Genomic DNA, 24,898 nt, shown 5'->3' on the forward strand with positions numbered 1-24,898 from the left:
AAGAATTAGATTTTAACTAATACATATCATCAATAATTTTATTGCTTTTCTTAAAATATAAAATATTTGTTTAAATTATCTATTATACATCTTAGTCAAGAAACAATTAATCTTGTCTATGGCTACTATATTAACTTTGAATATGTACTTATCCATTTTTTAACTAGATACTTTACAGCTGCTAAAGCTAAGTTAGTTTTGAATTTAGTCCCAAAATCTTTACACTAAGCAACAAATACAAAAACATTTATCTTAAATAATATCTACTAAATTAATTACATTTAAAAAGTATAGTTACAATTTCAAAATTTAAACAGAATAGTAATTAACACACAGTATATAATTAAAATAAATTTGAGAAAGAAGCTAATTTAGTAGTTACAATAATATTAATAAATGGGAACATTAACAGACAACTGCATAAAAAGAATTTACGTTTGAGTAAGAAAATGCGATACTAGATGGCGCTAACGTCTATCAACACCATGGCGAAAGCAACGTCAACCGTGTGTGGATAAATTTTTGTTTTTAAAGGAAAACTCTTGTTTCATGTTTGTTTATAAGTGAAAAGACGTTCCGATAAGTTACTTAAAGTGTCGTATACATATTAAGTGTAAAGGTTTTTATGAGAAAGTTTAAAGTTAAGTGTAAAAAGTTGTAACGAACTCTGGGATCAGTTGAGAATTCAGGTGTCAACGAGGTAAGAAACCGAAGCTTATTTCAAGATTACGACTTCTAAAATTAACGCTTTACGCATTAAAGCATGTTTAACCGCTCTTGAACTTAGTAATTATCTTTATTTGTACGGTTTATGAGACTCCGAAAACAGGTAATGTTTAAAAATAATTTTGTGTAAGGTTATGTCTCGACTACTCAAATAACTAGTAAGTATATACTTAAAAGTTTGAACATTTTTGTGTATTGCAAGTATTTTCATAAGTTAATATTGGCATGAAAATGTTAAAACTCCGTGCTTCCCGCGTTTAAGTTTGTTGTTTCTTTTGTTTACCTATTGACTTGTTATAACTTTCAAACTCATTGAATAGCAAAAATAAACAAAGTGGTGTACCTGTGATTATATTAATTCTTGGGAACATTTTGAATGAATAAAAACAAAGTATCTTAATAAACTCAATCAAAAGTATCTCAATTAATTATATAATGTTATAAAATGCTTAAAAAAATCTTGCTAGGAACTTAATAATTTCAATTTCTTTAGAAATAGTTCCTTTTCTTCACATATTGTATGTGACATAATATAAAACTTCAATGACATTATTACCTGAAGCATTTTAAAAGAACAAAAAAATATATATATACAAAAATGATGTATGACAAATAGCTTACTTCTATGCAATTATAAATTGTTCAGAATTTTATAAAATAATAGAGATAAATCTTAATTATTACGTATACCAAAATACATTTTAAAGGATTATTATTATCAACTCAGATTTTTATTTGATTTCATTGGGTGTTATATAATAAAGTTGCTAAAAATGTTTCATCATAAAAAAATCTTACAATTTAAATTCAATAAAATAAAACAAAATAGTATTTTATATATATTTCATAAATTAAATTAATTTTAGAATAAAATTCAACGACAATTAAATAGTTTCATACATTGCAACCCAAGTATCTGCTCTAGGTTAGGAGGAAGTAGCATCAAACTTAACATTGGCAAGCTGTTTATAATATACTAAAATATATAATAGAATAAGTTTGATATGATTGAAATGTAATTGTCATAATTTCAAAAGTTATCATATTTTAACGTCAACAAATACTAAGTACTATTATTTAATATACAAAAAGACAATAATAGATTTGAATATAGTTGTTTTGCTTCAATAAAGATATCTCAAAAAGTTAATCTTGTAATATTAGTTTACCGAGCAATTATTTTATTTATTTAAATACAGAGTATTGTAATTGTCTTTCATCAATTGATATTAAATTATAAGAGTCGAATTAAATAAGTATTCAAACATATGCTAATTTAAAAACAAATGTTTATTACTCATTATAATAAACATAACCTCATCAATCATTCTCTGTTACAACAGACTAATAAAAAAGGCAGATGTGTGATCGATCCTTTCTCTTTATATCTAGTTTTTTTTTTTTAAAAAGAGGTTTGCAACAATCAATTCCCTTTGTGCGCGACATCAATGGGAGCGGTTGCTGTGTACCTATCCTTTGATCTCGCCGCCCTCTGAAGATGCGACATTGCGCTAATACCGCCCTCGCGCCGAACAAAGACCTAAGCGACACGAGTCGCGACACTAAACATTTATTAAAATAAACCCTTTCTTTATAGTTATAAGGGCTATTAACGGTTTTATTATCTTGCTGTTTCACATGATAGTGTGATTTTTCGCCTTTGTTTCTAATATTTTATTTACAAATCGTGTAGGAAAAAAGAAATGAATTTAAAAAATCAAAAACAAGTTTTCATTACCTTATCAATAAAAAATATGACTAATTAAGAATTTTAGTTAAATATCGTTTTACAGTATCAATGTTGGTTTTAACCAAGAGTGATGTGACGTGACTAAAATTAGTTTGTAAAACTCAAACAATATACGAAGAAAATAATTACAGCCCGAAGACAACTGTTAGGACGTTTCAATAATGAGACAAAAGGAGTCAGATTGCAAAGGGGACGATCACAGAGTACGATTCATAGCTTTGTCGTCTAAGTGGGACTTACTGTCCTGCCGACTTACGGAACGAGCTCAAAAAAGCGCCAAGCTTACATTTTTTTCACAATGCAAGAATCATCGTGTCTGGCTCGAAGTTTGTATCTTAAATGATTCAGTTTTGCATCTGAATTTTACTAATTTAAATATTATAAAGGTTAATTTTCTCTTTTTCGAAAGGAGATTCCTTTTTTTTTGTATTAAATAGTGTTTTACGTAAAAGGGTTTCAGATTTATAAGCGAAATATTCGCTTTTATTACATGTGCTATTTATTATATAAAACCCATATAGACGAGAACTAATCGTTACGAAATCGTTACTCTAATACATTATGTAATGTAACTAAAAGCTTTTAGTTATACTGCCAGAATTACGCAAATATAAAAGTTTCGATGCTAATGTTATCTACTGTGGATTCAATCCTCTAATATAAAAGTTGGTACGCAGTCGATATGCGGGCTCTCTCCCTCATATAATTCATCAAGTTTTCAACTCTTTCATCGCAACTGAAGTAAACACAAAGTTTCTGTAATGTCCCTGAAAATACTCTCGTAAATGCATTTCGACAGTTATCGATAAATGCGGGCTGCTTTTTAAAAAATACAAACCTATTGAAGTTTTACCAACGTCTTGCTTAGTCACGACTATCAAAGTGACTAAATCGTTGTCACGATAATAATCCGGCCATGTATGTAATTACTCTTTATTCAAATATTAATTAAATTGAAATTGATTGTCTCGTATTCGATGTTAATTATATAACATGTTGGAATAGTAATTGTAATAACAGTTAAATACGATCAAACAGAACAAGCGTTGCCGTGACACTGGCGCCCGAGCCGGGTCTGACAAATTGGCTTCACAATTAATGGCCACCTGGGCCGCTACTAATCGACCGATAGAATTAAATGAACGGACTGCACTAATTGCCTGGTAAGACAAAGGGGCAAACACTCGCCTTTGAGACCGATGTCTAGTGTCACTCGAGGCGTAGATCTGTATGTAGGCAGAGGATGCGTTTCTCCTATACCTGATATTGAATCGAGATGCAGACAATTGTTGTTGATATGAGATTGGCAAACGTCTCCCTTAAGAGCTTTTGATCTTTGTGTTGATTGGGATTACATGTTATGTTAACAAAGGGATTAACATACATGAGCTATGCAATTTAAGTCCGTACAATAATTAACCAAAAATGAAGATCGTCATAAAGAAAAATATCATTAATTATGATAATGTATCACCTAAGATTATTGGGCATTATGCGTCTGAGATATGATCTAATAGCTCCAAAACATACCTTCGTATATAATAGTTTATCTATATAGTTAAACGTCAACGAGCATCTTCAAATTATAACACCAAAAAAGTACCATAATTTTAGAAAACCTCAAATTTTGACGGGTCATTAAGGCTCTTATCGAGCATTTCATTCGATGTATTTCGGAAACGATGGTCCGAACAAGGCCAAGGCGAGGAGGCCGAAATAACAGCTTATAATTACCACAACACAATTTACATCTAGGTTGAGTAATAACAACAAGCAATTAACAATTCAGAGAATGCAATTACTCTGTTTAGTCACAATAATAAGCATCAAAGGAGTCCCGGTTCACTTGCTACCACTTTTTCAATAGCCTCTGTTAGACGCGCCAATTACTTGTTTCATCTGTTCGAAGGGCGGGAAAACAATGCGTTCGGTTGGAGAGATTTTTTATATAAACATTCGAGCATATTGAATATTAATTAATAATCATTTTGTTTACAAACTGCTGATTGGTTATTTTACGTAGATTGATGTCTTTGGAATTTTAGTTTTCTTGAATTTTAATGTTAAGTTAAAAGCTTTCTCGAGAAGAAGTATTCAACCTAGAACCATTATATTTGCTTATTGATCGTGAAAAATCTATCACCGCTTCGAAATACCTCAGACCTGATAAGAACCGACGAAAGAAAATCTTTATCAATACATCTCGTAAATAGATGCAAAAAAAAACTTTTGATAAACTTGCGAGAAAAACTAGAGTATTTTGTCTTAAAAATTGATTCATCATGCGATGTTCTTTTCAATGGATTTCTTAAATACGCCATCGGTGGAATTAGTATATGTTAGGTATGACGATAATATCATCACTGTGTATATATTTTTTTATTAAGTAAGGCTGCATGTTAATTTTTATTACTATATTTTCATTTTTTATTTGAAATATATTACAATGTATGTTAAGTTATCATAAGTAAACATTTTATTATTTTTATAAGTATGTTTTATTTAAGTGGAAGTCACAATAATCCGTCGTCGGTAAAATGTAAATAATCAAGTTATAAATTAATTTACAAAACTTTGTAGACAAACGAATTCCATTAAGTGAAATAAATGTTTCTTTAAAGACAATACTTAGGTTTAACGTTTTTAATTTAATCAATTGTATTGAAATACTTAGCTTATCTAAAACAGCTTTTTAATGATTTAATTAATATTTTCATCGATGATTCAGCTCAGGGTTTGAAAAAGTTACGATATTTAAAATTATCTAAAACGATGCATGACTGACGTATTTTAAATATAACAAAATATATAAAGCAAAGAAACAGCTGGTAAATTACCAACTTCTGAGTTAACCTCCTACCTCCTTGAAAGAACCCTCCTTTACTGCTGATCAAGAGTTGTATTATATATAGTCTATTCCAACTATAACATGAAAAAAGCCAAATAAACAACATTGGATATCATTGGTTGAGAGCTTGATTAATTTATGATATTCACTATGGATTTGCCATTTTACCAATGAAAAAATGGCGTTTTAAACATCGACAAAACTGTTATCGGAATTTTGGAAGTAAAATTAAAGTAGAAATAAGTAGTTAAATTTAATAGTGCTGTATTATAAATAAAGATATATTAATCATAAACTCTTAGTAGTATACAATGTAGCTGAATTATGAGCAAATCGCTTGAAATATGTAAATCTAAGGTTTGTTTATCTTTTTTCCTACTTCCATTGGAATAGGCTAAAGTGATGCTGGGATCAGCAATCTTCGGTACACGTCATCTAGTCACTGGGCCATATCGACTTACAAAAAACCAGCAAGTACTAAATGCGAAATAATTTTTGGTTCTTCTCAGAGAAATGTGATATTTTAGTACGCACCTACTTATTTGTGGAGCTTCAAGTGGTCAAGTTTTAAATCTTTTTTATGCTCAGGTAACACATGAATATTATTTATTTTAAATTATATACAAATAATAAAAAAAAGCTACTGTACAAGTCATGACTGCGTGAGTTGGTGGCAAGAATCCTAGCAGCATTTCCCCGTTGAGTCGTAATTCCGATCCTCTGGGCAAAAAGTTAACTTAAAATAAATTGTAAATAAATTAACACGATTATCTACATCCCATCTCATCGAAACATTCAAATATTTAATCGAATTATATTCATTTGAATAAAAAAATATATATTTTAATTGAATTAAGTATGTATAATTTATGAGTAAACGATAAATCATAATAATCAATAAATTAACACCGGTTTGTTAAATGTAAAAAATGCTGAACAAAGACATAAACCCTTTGAGTTTATTTTTCTGGTTCTTCACACGTTTTAGGTATTTGTTTCCTATTTTCCCGCTGTTAGATTTTTAACAATAAACAAGCAAGTTATATGCTTCGACGTAAATTTTGCCGTTCCGCTTACACAGAATATACGAATTCTAAATAATGAATTAATGTGTAATTCGTTTACGCGTGTGATAGCTACCTACTAAGCTTCTTGTCGGTTCTCTCGGTAGAATTTACCTTACGAAGCGATGGGAGCTTTACATTTAATTTTAGTTTGTGTCACGACGATTCCAAAGAACTCGTAGAAGCATTTTATACCTGAACAAATTATATTTTTATATTATGCACAATATAAAAATGAAATCGCGGATGCATCGACCATTACGTTCGGCAGTCGACACTCGAGCGTGTCGTTAGATGGTGTTATGTTGGATGTGAGACGCGAGACGGTGTCAGAGACGAGGCCGAGAGTGCGATAACGAGCCACTCCAGCATCGCTACATCGCTGCATCGCTCCAACCGCACTGATTTCAACCCGATACACGAGTGCCGACGAGATGTAACAACCTTTACACTCGTCGCCACTTCCCATGTAAAATGTCTTGTATTTTTTTGAAAACTCTCATAATAGAAAAATACAAAGTAACATTTCGAAGAAAGCTCTAAGGACACGTTATATTGCGCTGGACTTTTTACACGATGCTGTTATACGATATGATTTTCTACGACGTCGAATGCATTTTGCTCTTTATCTATTGAGTAAATTGATAAAGTTATTTAACTAGAATGATATAATATATTTAATTGTTACTTTTTATAATATAATATGATAAAAAGTAATAATTAAATACATTCGATTTTATGGAAATATATTTTTAAGATTAAAAGTCCTAAAAGTTTTTATCGTAAAAAATCAGTCGTCTATTGAACTGCAGGTTGAAATACTTTATCGGATTCGACTCCTGTACCAACGTATGAATGAAATATCTGTTGCCACGAAACTTTATAAAGCCATCACTAAATCACTATCGAACAAAAACTTACAAAGCAAAAGCCCGGAAGGCGCGACGCCCGTCCAAATACGGGAGTCATTGATTAATTGGTATCAGTGCGGGAGTGAGGGCCGTCGCCGAATCATTTTTAGTGCTTGTAACGTAAAACTCGTTAAAGTTAAACGTATAACGTTATAATTAATAAACGATAATAATAAAAATATTATAAAAAAATTTCAAGCATACGTTCAAGGTCACTGCATTCAGTGTTACCAAAACTAAAAGGTATGTTAATTAAAAATTACGCTCTCAATCAAAGTAATTAAGGTCATGCATCGAATAGAAAATTTACCGGTTTTTCGTTTAGCGCTATTAAAAAATATACTCAAAAGTTAAAAAAGTACGCTGTGACACACCTTTAGTAGCTCGCGGGGCGTCGCGCGGGAGGGTAGTGGGAGTGTCGGCTCGGTCAAAGGGCCCTTTGATGTTTGCCGCCGGCTTAATGCACCGCCCGCGGGCCCCGCTCCGCTCATCATTAGCAATTTCCCCGTAATTTGTTATCTTTACCGCTATTTATTTGTACAATTTCACGCTCGGATCGACGTTTCGCACCTCGGTGTGTGCAAGGCGAGTCATTATGGTCTTCTTTGGATTTTTATTATCCCCGTAGCCGTGAGGTTCCTTTGACAGTTATAGCATAATAAGCGGGAAACTTCGTGCAGAGGTTTCAATCATTTTACTTGAATCTAGTTTACGGTAACTCCGGCGGTCGTGTCCCATTTTCACTTGCGAAAGACGACTTATTTTCTTGATTAAGAAATTAAGGTTTATTCGTTTCGCGTATACTTAGTTATAAAATATAACATTATTTTAGTAAGTCGAATTACGATTAATGTCTTTAAAAAAATCCTTATTCATAATCTCTTAAATAAACTTTTAAACATGAATTATGAATATATTTCGCAATGATGATACAAATATTATAATGAGTATTCAACTCTTGTTTATCTCGTCACCGTCAGATCACGTAACATCTGTTGTAACAACTCGATTCGCTTTAAAACACATTAGCAGCTGAAACGGTCCTCAGTCAATCTTACATTATTAACAGCACTGTTTCTTGATATGTAATTCATAATAAAACAGAATTCGCGAAAGTGGGAACATAATTTGAACACTGGATAAATTATTACTCATTTCTCCATAGAATAAAAAATCCAGCTTTATCAGCTAGGTAAGTCTGTGGGGACGGCTGCCTGAAATGTAGATCCTGTGCGTTATAAATAATAAACTAAAATTTAAACCTTGTTAATTTTAAATAGGTCACATTCCGTCTATTTTAATCGTGTGTCGTGTCGTGTTTGATCGGCGTTCGCATTAATGGCGAATGTAGTGAAATCAATCAAGGGCCGCGGAAGGCGTGAGAGCGGCTTCAGATCAAAGGAAACTCACCGCCTACGATAGGGTTGACTGCAACTGTGTTATTTAAACGTTCGTGACTTCGTTGATCCGACTATAGATTTTGTTCAATTAATAATCCGTTTTTATTAATTTTATATTTGAACATTTTATTTCTTTCTAGATATTTCGATTTCAAATTAATATTATTAAATTTATTTATATTTTAATATTTTTTGTTCAGTCTGGAAAGCTTCTTGACTTAAAAATATTTTGATTTTTCATTTTATTATTAAACTCGACTTTAACAATGTCAACTTAAGAACATAAGATTTGTGTAAATATTGATAAATTTACACTTCTATTATAAAAATCATATTGACATTGGAAGACGTGAACAAATACATCTTAACTAATTTTATCTACCTAATCATTCTAGAATAATAATAAAAATATATTCTAATTATTCTTTATAGAAATATTTAAGACAGGACTTCATAATCACAACAATGGGTTTCATTTCAATAAATCAAATGAAGAAAAACAAAATACTTTTTTATTAAATCATCATTTACTACATTTTATTTATATGCATATGAAACGTATCACGTATCGTGTGGTTACATTATTCCAACCACAAGAGGAATAAAGATAAATAAACAACAATTGACATTGAATTGACGCGACATCATTGGTCGAGAAAGCTCTCGAATCATAAATCATAGATTATACAAGCTCTTATCATATTCATTATGGATTTTCGGGAAAATGGCGTTTTTGAATGCAGAATTTTTTTGGTACATATTGATTTTGAAAATTAAGGCGGAAAAAATGGACTAGTGTTTAGTATAAATTATAAAAATATAAATTATAGAGAACTGTTCTTTGCACAATAATAGGTAAATCTAAGGTGTGTTTGTCTGTGGTCTTTCTTCGATTGGCTATAGTCTACAGTCAGATTGCAGCAGCCCTGTGAAATGCTCCACACAGCTCCGCCTCGTCTCGCTATCGTCCAGGGGATCTTGCTCGCTGTGTCACTGGCTTGTTGTTTACGAGCAGAATGATATATATTTTATAATCCTTATTACATGTTATAATTTATTTATGAACATCAGAGCGTCGAATGTTGCAGTGCAAAATATATTACATTATAACTTTGTGTTTGGTTTACAAAGGCTTTGTTTTATTTTGTTTCTTGAATGTTAATTTTCTCGTAATACAATATGCATGCACAAGTTGCATGTAGTTACTTTAAACTGATTAAATGTCATTACCTACCGACATAATTACATCATGTACCTACGTAAATGTCGCTACATTATACATATTTTTTAATTTGTGTCTTGAAGTTGATTCCTCCTTTTTAATTCTTTTAGAAAAAATATAAACGATTTTTGATTAAAACTTCAATTAAATAATAAAATGTTTTTTTTTTAAATACATTTATCTGGAGAAATAGAAACAGTAATCATTAACGTTGACTATAGCAACCGAGACGTCAAATAAATACCTGCGCGTCGAAAATGAACAAACAAAAGTGGCAAAAACGACTTTATCAAGCGCGGATGATGTCAGCGCTCAAAGCGCTTTGAGGTTTCCGTCAAAGGCTCAGCCTCACACGACACACGGTTAGATCATAACGATTGTCTGCTGTTTACACGGCGGGCACCGCACACGATTTATGATGTTTGAGTTGGGACGACACCAAGGAACTTCGCACTAAGACCTGCTCCACTTGCCAATGAAGTCACTGCGACCGTTAGTTATAGTCAAAAATGAAAAATTACATTCATTCGTTTCCTTCCTTTCATTTTTCTCCGTCTCTTGTTAAGCAACAGAGCAAAACTTGAAGTTTAATAATAAGTTTTGATAAATTGTTTTTTTCGGTGATCTTACGTCTTATAATATATTTTACGTTTTATGCATTCTGTGTATATGATCAATATTACAAACGCTGTCTGTTACGCTTTCTCGGCTAAACTATTAAACCTATTTTGATGAAATTTGGTCTGAAATAAGCTTGAATACAAATGAAGGATATGGGCTAATTTTTTAAATTCACACATTCATGGGGCTTAAGTTTGGATTAAATTGTTAAATATAAAAAGTACAAATGTGTATGCTCCCTACACACGGGCGAAGTCGCGACCGTACCTAAAACTAGTTAATAACACTCTAAATGCAAAGGTCTGAGGCAAATGATTAATTTTTGATGATCGCTCAAGTTCGAACGGTTCTAGAAGACGGATTCCTTGAATAGTTTTTCATAGAAGTTGATTATGTCTTTTAGACTTCCCTATGACATTCCACATTTATCGTATAATTATTATATTAATTAAATATATATCATGTCATAAAATTTAAATCATTACGAATGTAAGTGACGGATAACAGCTATAATAATTCCATTTAATTTACAAACGTAAAATTGAAATAAATTTACATTTAAAATATCGTTGACATGACCTGATAAAAATTAAACATGAGGTATTCGACAATGTTTTGACATGGGGTGAAGAAATCTTTGTAATATTGTCAAGAGTCGGTATGTAGTGAACTCGCCACAATATTTATCGGCGGCTCGGTATCAGCGCGCCACAAAGCGACTCCGGAAGCTCACCTTGCCACGCGAGTGCACGTTCGCTAAACATGAGAAATAGCGTGCTGTTTCATATGAAATAGGTATATCGTTATGATATACTCACTGCATAATTATAACACCTAATCGATATTACTCTAAATGTAAGTGCGTGGGTATGCACGCAGATAAACATTTAAGATTTTTTTTAGATATCTAAGATGAGGATATACATAGATATATTCTTTGAATGAAAACATGTTTTGTGATCAATTAGACTATTCTTTAAAAATAAACTCGAAACTCACCGCAGAATACGAGTTTGAAATGTCAGAATGTGATTTATGACCTCACACGACAACAATTATTAAATTTATATGATACAAGTATCAAAATGTATCAATGTTAGTCGGTTGTCAATATTTCACGTGTGAGATGTTTTTTCTTCAGAATCGCACTGCAGTCTTTTAACAAATTCACTGATAGACTATTGTTATATCTGTTAATTGATTCAGAATTTAATTTATGATTTATTATTTACGCTCTACAATACCAGACGATATTCAATTCAATAATAGTCGACATGAGATTATTTTCTAAATGTCTCTCGAATATCCGCTGTCGCCTTTGTCCTGAGGCGAAAGCTCCGGCCCATTGTCGACTACCTCTATCACTGGATTCCTTTTTACACAGAGCCTTTGACGCCCGAGCTTTGTTTGCTACAAGATCAGAATGAGACCCGGTAGTCGGCCTAACGCGTGCCTCCATTTGTGGCGTCTGCAATCGATTACTGTTATAGATTCTTATAGAGGTGCTATCTAGGCGCCGTGACGCTGAGACACCTCTCAACTTCGGTCTGATTGAAATCTCGAATTCTATTATACGTCAGCATTATTTATTCCTTCTTAAATACAGACAAGCATCAGATTATTCTTATATACTTCTATTTGTGTCTATAATATAGATTTAAATGTTAAACATTTTGAATGATGCTAATAAATATCATGTTTGAAACAATTTATAAGTGTAACTCGAAGTAATTTAGTTATATATAATCTGTCCAATGTATACAAACAACAAGTTCAGTCGCGACTCTCGTTGACAATGCAATTTTAGCTAATTCGATCGCAAGCCGCGAGTCGGACGACGCGCGCGCGGCACGCCGCCGGACGAATATTAAACTAATTATGAACAAACCGTCGGCCACGCAAATTAACCGTTGAACTCCATTAGTGCTCTTGTCCAACTATCTTCCGCTATCAATGCACTGGCCACTTTGTACTTTAAAACGTGCTTTCAAACAATGACTCGTCGATGGGTTATCGTTATTCAATGAATGACGCCTACGCCGAGCTTAGTTTGCAATGTACATAAAGTTAGTTCCCATGCAATATTGAAAATTCGTATAGGTATTATTATGACATACAAGGAAATAATTGAAGCGATTTCACTTGGTTATGAAAAGCTTGAGCTAGCTTACTCGACGCCAGGTTTCGGGAACGAATTTTAAGTTTTGCCAATGTATATATATGTCACAGCGGGACGAGAAAACAGCTGTTGGTATAGCCATAACGTAGCCATATATGGAAGTGTTTAAACTCCCGTGTCTCAGAAACACCGTAATTCCCGCCGTGTTGTATCAAATCGATCCCATTGGATATTATGGAAACACAGAATGTACTAGACTCAGACACATACACTTGTGCTCTTATCAGCGCAAATGTCTTTGACACTGGTCGCTGTAGCCAAAATCCGTTCAGGAGCAACACTGAACGGGTTATCTCAGACATCGACAAACCTAATGGAAGATAGTATTGGGTTTGATGCCCGAGGACAATCGAATACGAGCATAACAACAAATTAACATAAAATAATTTAATAAATAAATAAAAAACTTAATTAATTGATAAAAATTGTTTTTAAATATGAAAATGATATCATTAGATTTTATGCAACATGAATATAGTATGATCTCCAAGCGAGAAATTAATAAAGGCGTTATAAGGCTTTTGTCTATGCTTCACAATCAATTCATTGTATTACGAGGATTCCACCGCCTCGCCTCTCCGATATCACCAATTTTCGCTATAACAGGGTTGCTAAACAATTACTGTCTCGTTTATAATATTATAAATTTGATAGTCACACATATATTATTATATTAAAACCCCAAAGTATGTAAACAGTCACTAATTGTTTTACAGTAGCTAGATTTGAATTGTAAAGCGCAATACTGATAAAATTAATTTCAAACGAAAGTATAATAATGTTGTTCAAAGACATTTTTTCAATTAAATGTTAATTTGTTTAGTTATTTTTAATTTATTTTACATCCGAGAGAGTGAAGCTTAAAGACAAGCGATAATGTATTCATTTAAACATCGCAACCCTGAACCGGTTGTGTTCGGTTCGTCTCAAAGGAGAATTTATTATTTAAAGTGAAAGTTATTGAGTTTCGCTAAGGTTAAGTGAGCCTTTTGACTTGCTTTGCCTATCGAGAGAGGGGTGTGAGGAAACGGTGTCAGCTTCCTCTTTATATGACTCTCAGTATCTACAAATTAGCTCATATTGGATTGTCGAAAGGAAATGTAATTGGCCTCTTTAAACAGACACGTGGTATTTTCCATTAAACAGATTTCCTGTAATGATATTTTTGTAACGTCTTTGTGCTGTTTCAATTTTTTTATTTTCTAATCATTTCTTTGTTGACTCGGATGGCTATAAATATAAATTATAATTACCTTTTATATGTTTGCTTTGTACAATAATATATTTAACGTTTAAATTATTGTTCATATTTTTAGTTTTTATTATTCGTGTTAATATTGATGTAATTTTAAATGAGTCAAGGTTGTTGTCTAACATTTATCAACACCTTATCTTAAATGAAATGTTCTCCCCTACCATTTACCCTTGAACTCTGTGCAATAGGCCATAGGCCATAGGCTTAGTTTTATATCGTGTTCTGTCTTTGACCGATTGCTTGAATTGTCGCATCGCAACCTAATGGATGTATGTGTGATACCCACTGATATAAATGATATCTGACTAATAAATACCTGAAGCCTATTGAAGAAGGAATAAATATAAGGAAATATTAGGTTTAATTCAATGTAATTTGCTAATATCTCAGCTATATTGTACAGCACTAACAGTTCCTGATTAATATATATTATTTATATAATATCTAATTTAATTTTACTCCCAAAGTACCGACAACAGCTTCGTCGAATTTCAATACGCTATTTTTTTCGCAAATCCCTAATGAATATTATAGATTTTTCAAGCTTTCGTAAAATGTTGTTTATTTGGCTTTTGTTCTCTTGTGGTTGGCCCTGTGTAGTCGGTTGTAATATCGCTTATAAAATGTAATCAAAGTATCTTTAGTAAGGTAAGTTGAATTAGTTCGCGTTCATCACTCACCTCGTCTATATGATCATAAGGCTCGTAACTTTGATAACATCGACTGCAGCATTAGCTTAAACTTCAACATCATATTCCATCAGTTTAGATGTTCCGAAACTTATCCTTTCATTATCAGTCACACGAACATGGAAATTTCTTTGTTAATTTCGTCCACTTTAAATTCTGTATTTGTAAGAATACTATGCGAATTGAAAAGAAGGTAAGGTTTTATAACAGTCAGGCGTTTTTATTCATATTGAATATATTTGTTTATGATTTGTATCAAAATATTATGCTCTTGGACTAATATTCAAATTGTTCATAAATTCTATGAAAATTGGTGAGACAGAAATGGCGAGGAGGTCTTCGATAGTTCATGAACATTATTTTCGAATTGTTATAACAACTGAACAGTCGTGCCATGCATCGGCTAAAAATTTACCTTTACAAAATGTTTATAAACATTTCATACTTTCTATAGGTAGCCTCAAAGCCGTTGTATGTTGCTCCATGTAACCCAAAAATAATAAATCAGAGAGCAAAGTATTTTTCAATTTTTTCGTAGTCATGGTTTTTTTTTTAGTTAATGAAACGACGGCAACTACATCTTTGAGCAAATTATATATTAGAGTTTATTTATTTCCATTTTTACAACATCGTTTCGTTGTCTGTCGGGGTGTATTTATTTATTTATTTATTGTTTCATTTGGCAATCCAACAGTGTTACAATATCTTATAAAATTTAACAATATAATGCAAAAATTATGACCAAAAAAGGATTACACTATTATAACATGAATTCGAAAAGCAGTTACAATATGAAAATTTTATACTAGTTATTTATAGAGTTAAACAAATTGTGATAGGTAAAGGTACTGTTCATAAACTGAATATTTGTGAAATTGTGTGTGTGTGTGTGTATGTTTGTGAAATTGTGTGTGTGTGTCTGTGTGTGTGTGTCTGTGTGTGTGTGTGTGTGTGTGTGTGTGTGTGTGTGTGTGTGTGTGTGTGTTTGTGTCATTATTGAGTAAGCTCACCTAACATTTGCTTTTTATTGCTTTTTTAAACGCTCCTTTAGGTAAATTAAATAAATCTATGTCAGCATAAAATTTATTGTATGTTTTAACCGAACGATTTAAAACTGAGGTTTGTGCATAGTTCGTATTAACTGTATTATATAATATACCCTGGTATATTTTTTTATTTGAAGTAATTTAACTTGTAATCGCAGCGACACTTGTTTTCAATAGGCTGAGTAATGTCGATCTGAGCCTTAATCCTGTCTATGTTTTGGACAAATGATAGATATTTATGTAAAAAATTGCCGCCAAATGCCTGACCATTGAGACTAAACCACATAAATGTTAACGAATTGTGCCAAAAGCCAGTGTTCAAGGAGTTCAAAGTTGTTAATTTAGTTAATAAGGGTTAATTCATTTAGCAACCTTCCTGTTTCGGTTTTGATTTTGTAATAAAATATACATATATATCATTTTAAGTAAACTGTAATATTCTAAAGTTCTGTAAACTTAAGAAAAATGTAAACGAATCCTTCCAATGAATCTCCTCTACCTCTGAAATGGTCTAATGTCGGTAACAATGCAATTTAGTGGCATCCGCTATCCGTCGGCTCGTGCATTATGTAGATTGTTGGCATCGGAGGCGCGGGCGCCGCGCCGTCTGCCGCAAACCGAATTTATCGCATTGACTATTCAATTCGCGAGAAACATCTGCCTGCCGCTGAATAGAAAAATGTACCGGAGTGCCTCTCGACAACGGTGAAACTGAAATCTCTTCCTATTTTTATATTTTTGCTAAATTGACAATTTAAGCAATAACCTTTTTTTGTTTCAGCTGTTAGAAACGGTTTTATGATATATTGCATGCACTGAATTTAGAATCATATGTGTATCCCACGATATTATAAAGAGTAGTTTGTATTTAAAACCAGTGAACTAGTGACCACTTAACATCGTTTGGCTAGCAAAATTCTCGATATAGACTGTAGCTTAAGTAAATTATATCAGAGTTGGTACGTGCTTTTATACCGAATCAATCTTCAAACTTATTAAAGAGAATTCCCCAAGGATTTCGTTATTATAAGGATGAGTATAGGACACATCTCGTCTGTGGTTTGTTTGATCTAGCTTTAAACTTGTCAATAATTAGAATTTCCAATATTAAATCCTTTGACATGTAATTTATATATATGTTGAAACGGAGCCATGATCTTGTAACGTTATATGTACATCTAGCGACAAGATAATATCGATACTTCTTCGTATCAATCGAAAATGAAATTTAATTAATTTAGTTAGCGTATAAGTTACTAGAAAACTCCAAAACACTAGAAGTATGGTCAGTTCTTTTAACTATTTGATGTTAAGAATTAAAGTGATATTATTCTCACCGTGTCCCAACTTCTTCTCCGTAATTTTCAGTTGCCTCATAATTTTATCCGCGCGTGCCACATATCGGCGCTGTTCGAAGTGAATTTGTTTAGTCTCGCGAAGTGCACGGTTCCCGCCCAAATTACTATTTCAATCTGAATCACGACTCCGCTCCGCCTGCAGCTCGGGGACAATCAAATGTCGCGCTTATGGAACTTTTATTACTATTTGAGAATGAGGTACGCGGAAAGTTATAGTAGCTATAAATACGTGTCGCTAAAGGGATTCATTGTTATCCTTTTAAATCTTTTATGGAATGTATATTATTGACTTATTTTTGTGTTACACGTAATGTAAATAGTTAAGCACTCAGTATTTTTTTTTCGTATAATTAATGCACTAAAAATGTATACATATTTATATATTAAAGGCGACGTCTGTAATGAATGAAATTCAAAGACAATAAGTTACAAAACATTGTTAACGTGATAACTTTGAGCGGGTAATTTATTTCGTATTTTTAACATGAAAATATGGTATGAAGGTGTTCAAAAGAACCCCATATGTATGACAAAGGGCTGTTGTCTAAAGGGCGCTTGTGAAGTGACGTAGTGGATGGTACAGTTGTACAATATAGCACTTTTGATGGTTAACTCTTTCACACATTCGAAGTACAGTCGCCTAGATTATAGTGATGTCACTCTGATGACCTTCTAATTTCTAAATTTGTATTTTTATGTTCATAAATAAACCGATTTTGGCATTTATTGTATTCTATTATGAAGATAACGCTACATATTCACAGTCGAAACTATCACAATTATTAATATGTTGCATTGATTGAAATACATAATAATTATACTTTTTACAGTAAAATCGAACCGAAATTGTGGTTCAATTGTCTAATGTGAAGTGAACAGTCAACATAAAGACAGACATGCATAATATGTTTAATGTATAGTCACAATTACATAATTTTACCGGGCACCGGCTATTCTTCGAAAAACTATCGTGAGTTCGGTCGAGGTCCTCAGTAAGCATAAGCAAGCATCACAAAGGCGCCGCTGTGTACCGACGAATGTCGCGTATATTTTACCTACTAATACAAACGAGAAAATTCTCTTTTATCCTCCGTCCGTGCCCTGTGTTCCACTGAGCTTTATTTTAAAAACGCGAAGATTCTGTTCTCTTATTACACGGAGTCTGTGATAACTCGACTAGAATTGCCAAGGCCCCTTTGTGAGCGCCGCTTCAAGTATGTGCACACACGGAGTATTTGTTTAGTAATTAATGCTTGTATTTAATGACGTCCGTGACTCTTTTGTAGGAAATTCTCTTTTAAATTTTTTATTCGAACGCAAAGCGCTGGACATGTGTGCTCAGTTAGAATGTTCCACGGCACGATTGTCTCAAGGCCGGTGGACACCTCTGCCAGCATCCGTCGATTATAAATTTGTAATCGAATAGAGAAAGTAATTGTTTGTAAAATAAAATGCTTTATTTAACAGTATTGACGCTTTGCGCCATCAGGCTTCAATAAACGCGTGACAAATCGCTGTGTAAAGTTTTAATTCGAGTCGTATGCTCGATGATGATGGCGCGCACAAAGGGCACAAAAGTAATAAAGGGGTGTCAAGTGTTCATCGCGCACCGCCCTCGCTTTGCTCGCAAACATAGCGCTCCGGAAACCTGCGATACATTATCACCGGAACGATTCACATTGATTGAAATTTGTTGGATTAATGCATTGCATATTATTTAATAAGCGCATTATTCGAAAAACAACGGATTTCTTCTTCGCGAACACAATGTGATACAAGTAATTGACTCGATCCAAAGGAAGTGATATTTATACCTTCCCACCTAATTAAGTTCGTATCATGTAAGCGGCCTCTAGTCGGACTATAAAACAATTAATACCTCTTAAAAACATTCGGTTTAGACTTTATTAATATTTGCATTATGTATATTTTACTTGTGATAGTTTGAATGACAAACAACAGCCGTCGAGTGACTTTCAATATCGTGACGTTGGCGTCGTAATAACGCTCAGTCCCGTCCGGCGTTAACGTCTCAGTGGTCAGAGGGCAGAGAGCGCGGCCGCTAATCTCAAAGAGACGGCTCAAAGTGGAGCGTGCAAATTCGAGGCCGAGCGGGAACAATAAAAGTGCAGGTGGACCGGCCGCCCCGTGTCTCCTCGCTTCACATCAAAGGGAAGCTCGCGATACTATACAAAAGCCCTAATGAGACAAACCCGTGGCGTAATCGAGGCGACGGAAAAAGATGAGACCCGAGAGGTACGAGGCAAATTTTAATAATTGTCAAAGCGGCGGCACCGATCAAACGCGGGGCGGACACCCACCCGCCCCCTCGCGCGCCGGGCTTCCCCGCATCCGTGACGTGTGCTCACCGCGGGCCTCATTAGCGCCGCTGATCTAATGCAACTTCGAACTCCGGCGACGTCTAATTAAACTTAAACAGAATTTCAATTTTACGTTTGAAATTTTAATACGCAAAGCCTTCGCCGCGACGGCCCCGCAAAGGAGACGCGTTCAAAGGCGACGCCGTGTACGTTTTCGCAGATATTAAATGTGTTGACAATTTAATTTTTCATTTCCTCTAGGCGCGGGGCGGCGGGCGGCGAGTCGGGCGCGGGACGGCTCTCCTTTGACGTCGCGATATTGTCTTTGTGCGGCGCGTGGGGTGAGGCGGGCCGCCGCCGACGGAGACTTTGTCGCAATACAATGTGTATCAATAAAACTTAGGATTGGCTTTTAGTGGTTGCACTTACGCTTTGTGAGGCGGCGCGCTCACCCTTTGACATTATATGAGAACGCGTGTGCGAGCGCTGCCAGTGTGTGCGCTACGGGTGGCGCGGCGTGCGGGAGCTAGTAATAATGCAAGCCGAGACGTACCGGCGCCGCCAGCTAGCCGCAACCTGTGCGCAACCGCAAGTGATGCTCGCGAAAAACGTAACACTTTATTACACAAATATCGTTTTTTCTCTTTGAGAAGGGTAAAGTTATTTGAAATTAAGGGTTGGAATATGATATAATTATTTTCATATTTATGCTAATTATATTTGCTAGATTATATGGTATGATCTGTTCCCACACTTCATGACGAACAGAAAGCCATTTCCCTAGCTAAGAACATGTACCTACATACGTGGTTCGAGACGCGAGCGTTTTTGTTTGAATACTGTGTTGACACAAGCCGCGGTTGCGCTCAAGTCGATATCTTTATTAATATCAGATCGTATTGCGATGCGTTTGCGGGTCGCTGATGCAGTCGGCACCGTTGCTTTATGAGCTTTGAATCGGTCGTGATGAGCCATTTGTAAATATCCTTCGTCTGTACCAACTTATCTATACGAGTATGTTAAATAGCTCTTGGGAATGCGAAACTCCTAGTCGTGTGAAGTTGCAGCTTCAGTCCTGACTCCTTGGTCTTTCGGCTCCGTTTTTAAAACAAACTTGATCCTATTAACTGATGGCAAATGTACTAGTGATGTCTAAAAAATTAGCACACTTTTCAGTAGAGCCCTGGTAAGAAGAAATTTAGAGTTGGTCCACCAAGATCGTTACTTCGCACATAATTAGAAACTATTAGTTTCATTTGCCGCCATATCCAAGATGCATCTCGTATTTTACTTACTTACAAAACAAAACATCAGTTTCATGTCTCTCTCTCATGTCTAACTTTTAAAAAGAAGAACTTGCAAACTTTATAAACTATGATCACCAATTTTACCTCCTTAAGAGATGAGTTTTATCGTCTGACCTTTATTCACAAACACAAGCCTCAATACCGATTTTTATATGTAAACCTTAGAAAAAAGGCGAACAAACGACACAAACTTTCTCCCTTTATTTTTTTACCCTCTTGTGGTGTACTCATGAATGGAAGACTAAATACCGATAAAAAAAAATCTATGCCATCTGACTTTAACTAATTAACCGATTTTCAAACAAAATTTAAGAGATGAATATAAAAAAAAAGCTTTCTTAGTGCTCACCTATATTTAATATGGAATTTGTGGGCAATTTTTCATCCTGTTAGATCCACGTCTAACAGGATGAAAACCTGTGGATGTTTAGACTGTGCGTTGTATGTCAGTTAGACATTTAAAAAATATATTTAGTAGAAGATACTTAAAAGTAATTCGCAAGCAGTTTTCGCTTAATGACGTCTGATTGTTCATTTAAAATTCCCTATGTAAAAATATCGATTCAGTCGGACTTTTACTTCCAGTTCTCTACTTTATTAATATGCAGTGATTATGTTTGAGGTAATTTGTAAAGAAAATTGACGTTTATCATTTTATAATCATGTGTCATATATATAAATTATTATTAAGAAATAAATAATAATTAAAAAACGGAAAAAAATCACGTCTCTTTGTTGTGCTGACTGTCTCGGTCTGGTAGCAAGTACGGAAGGCTGCAGATAAGAACCTTTGTCGGATTGCAGTTCCATCGGGCTATGAAACCGAGGGAATAGAGAGTATACCTCTCGGGTCCCTCTCTTGGGCCATTGAGGTCGACTAACCTAACCTAAAGGTAGAAATCTTGTCAGGAGGGTTTTATTATTATTTATTAATATATTATTATTAATATTTTATTATTATTATTGAAGAAGTTCAATGGCCTCTGACAACCGTATTTTATAATTACACGCTACCAGAAAACTTTAAAACAAAGCGAAAGCGTACAAACTCAATTAACTTACTGTAAACCATTAAGTAGCCCTTGCCTACATTAATTTTATTTTTATTCAATATGTTTAGGCACGCTGGCGCAAAGACCACCTGATGTACAGTTACGTCGCCTACGTACCACACACCTTGAGAACTAATATAGTTTGTCCCTCGTGAGTTGTGACTAACACTCGCTCTTCAAAAAGAAATCAAACCAAATCTCCGTTACCATACCTTTTTTTTTATTATTTGCATTTTCTATACTTTCTATTTGTAAGTGGTCTTCACGGCTTAAAAATGTTGAGACACTAATTGGAACAACTAAATATTTTACAATTGTAGTAGGACGTGAGAGGAATCGCTAAATGTCTTAAAACTATTAATGTTTTATTATTACAATTGTTACACTTCATTTTCAAAATAATTGTATTTTCCTTAAAAATAAAATAATATAATTAAAGTAGTAAGCAAAAATTAAACCATTAGACGTTTTCGAAAGTTCGTCGAACGAATCGCCTTTTTTATCAGTCAATTTAATATTATGAAGAAATTGTTTCTGAGTAAATCGTCTTAAAACATCAAATAATTAAGGCCTGATTGTCAATAATTCTTATGTCTTTGATATAGATTATATTTTTACCAATTTTATTGAATTCTAGAAAGAGTGGAGCGGTGAAAATTTTACCTACGACATATGCTTTATTCAACAAATTACTTAAAACCAAAACTAGTTAAATTTTTATTCTTATTTGTAACAAGAATTGTTAAAATAATATATCGAATCACTTGTTACAAAATACTCATTTTTATGAGCCTTTGAAATGTAGAACGGTAATGAACTTATCTTCGTGTGGGAGTTGTCTTAGCGTCTCCTTATTAGATATGACTCGAGTCAATATTAAATTCAGTCTCTACATTTAGAACACATGAGGCTCTTTCTTTGGTTTTCATGCAATGTCTTTGATGTACGGTTATCAAAGGGATGCGTACAATTTTTAAAAACGGCTTACTACGACAAAAAAGGCTACCTTTTATCCTTTGACCAGGGCTGCGTAATACGTTATCGGGATTGCATTCGCCGTCAGTTGCCCCGTGGACCTGCATAGAAAAATAGCCCCAAACCGAAGGACTTTATCGGTCGCAATGCTTGCTCGACTGCCCATAAAAAGTATCCACGTTTTTTAATAAAATTACCTGTTTTAAAGGACGTTACTACCGAGATTAAGGCGCAAAGAGACGTTGTTAGTTGCCGGCGGCATATCAAAAGGAACGCTCGTCCAATAGATTACGTCGTTCGTGGCTAGCCCCGCCTTCTTTTGTGGCCACGTGCGACGCGCGCACGTTTGCAGCGGTCTTCTGACAGTTCCTTCTGTATCTCGGTACGGGCTGGTTACTTCGCGCGGAGAAATATTTCGTGTGACGAAATACGTAACTCTGTGAAAGATAGTTTCAAACTTTTCGTTTGGTAAATATTAAATAGAGGTTAATTAAATTTAAATGCGTGTTGGAAAATGTGGTGTAGTGTCAAGTGAGTTAAGTGTTAAATAATCTAAAGAGGATTTTCTTTAATATTTGGATTTGTACGCGATAAGTCAGGTATAAATATTGAGGTTTTTGGGAGGTTGTGTTGATTTAAAAAGGACTAAGTTTTTAGGAGCGTTACGTCGCCGGCATCCCTCGACGGTACGCAGGCATTGTTTCAAGGGACTTCTAGAGTCCTTGTGTCAAATGTTTATTAGAATGACCTATTGTTTTAGACCCCTTCATTGTTGCCTATTGTTTATAAAAGCTTTGCTTGTTTAAAATAAGGATTGATTGTTTCAGTAATACTTTGTTTTTATGTTCATTTGTTTCAACGTGTTATTTCTTTTTAAATTACGTTACTTGAATTTTGAATGCCTTTGTAAATTATAAAATGTTAGAGCTTTTATGCATGTGAATGTTGAGTGTATTCCATTGATTTTTTCCTATTGATTACTTTCAAAGAAAAGACATCAACGCGATCTTATTCTTATCATGTTCGGTTATCGTTGATTTTTAAAATGTTTCATATGTAAATGTTTATGTTTAGCTAGTAGCTTGTTGTTATATAATTTTGGAAACTACTGAAAATATTTTAATTTCTACATAAAAGTAGGAGAAAGTTAATTAAAAATTATACGAAGTAGATGTTCAGATTAATAATGAAGAAAAGTTCAAAATTAACATGTCGGTAAAATATATAATATAATACTAGACGAAAAATATTTAATTTAATAAACAGTCAACGTAGATCTGTTAAAACGTAGCACGCGAGCTTTAAGATCCCACAGTAAATTTCCTAAAAGTTAATATCAATATATTCTATGTTAACAGTACACCGCGGGGAATTCCCAGAAATTAAAATGTTTTGGCAACCGTAGCGAACATAGGTCAAAATTAGCCAACATTCGCGTTTATAGTTAAACTCGAAAGCATTTCATTTACTACTCGGGAGTTTGTCTAACCCGTGCAACATCAAAGTGAACCCTTCAAAAATACGTATTTAAATTAAAACATGAAGCAAGGAAACGAGCAGGAGCGCAGCCAAACCTACATTTCATTAAAAGCCGGCTAAAACTTGAAAAATCATTCACACAGCACTCCGCTCCGCATAATCCCGACACATTACCGTTTCGCCTTTGAATTAAGCGAACTCGGCGCTTTAAAGCCTGAATAAAATATGTCATTAGCTACATTATCGCATTACCTCTGTCCGTTTGTAGAGAAAAACTTGTCATGAAAACGTAATGCTAAAAGCGACTGAAAGGGTGCGCAGGCGTCTTTGATTCGCCAAGAAGGATCGCTCTGCTAATTTCCAAACTCGGTGCGCACAGATAAGGCTAGAAACGGGAGGTGTCTTTGATGTAGCCGCCCGGCCCTCCGACTTCGAGGATGAGAGCTTTCAATGAAAGGATTTTTTCATCTTCTTTCCCTTTGTACTTAATTTAAATTTCGTTTATATCAATGTTGCGAGTTTCCTTCGATGTGTTTCCCGTTTTACTTTGTCGCGTTTATCCTCTTCAGTTTGTTGTGTTCGAGTTCGCTCTCTAATTAAATTTAGTGTCCGTAATCTGTTTCTAAATTTTTCACCCCTCAGTCGTCGAATCGACATCCTGACGTAATTGCAATTGTATGAGCTACCTTTGAATT

At 34.0% G+C, this 24,898-nt stretch overlaps 1 protein-coding gene across 2 annotated transcripts in view; it reads left to right on the forward strand.

The window, feature by feature from the left end:
• The first annotated feature begins 489 nt into the window (after positions 1–489).
• The window catches only part of LOC125065682 (axin), a 63,534-nt gene continuing 39,125 nt past the window's right edge, over positions 490–24,898 (forward strand). For both annotated transcript variants that reach the window (XR_007119635.1, XM_047673447.1), the window contains exon 1: positions 490–700. The gene's annotated coding sequence lies outside the window, so the exon portion shown is untranslated. The remainder of the gene's footprint in view (positions 701–24,898) is intronic.

Source organism: Vanessa atalanta, chromosome 8 (assembly GCF_905147765.1).
Source record: "Vanessa atalanta chromosome 8, ilVanAtal1.2, whole genome shotgun sequence".
In the NCBI taxonomy this organism is placed as follows: domain Eukaryota; kingdom Metazoa; phylum Arthropoda; class Insecta; order Lepidoptera; family Nymphalidae; genus Vanessa; species Vanessa atalanta.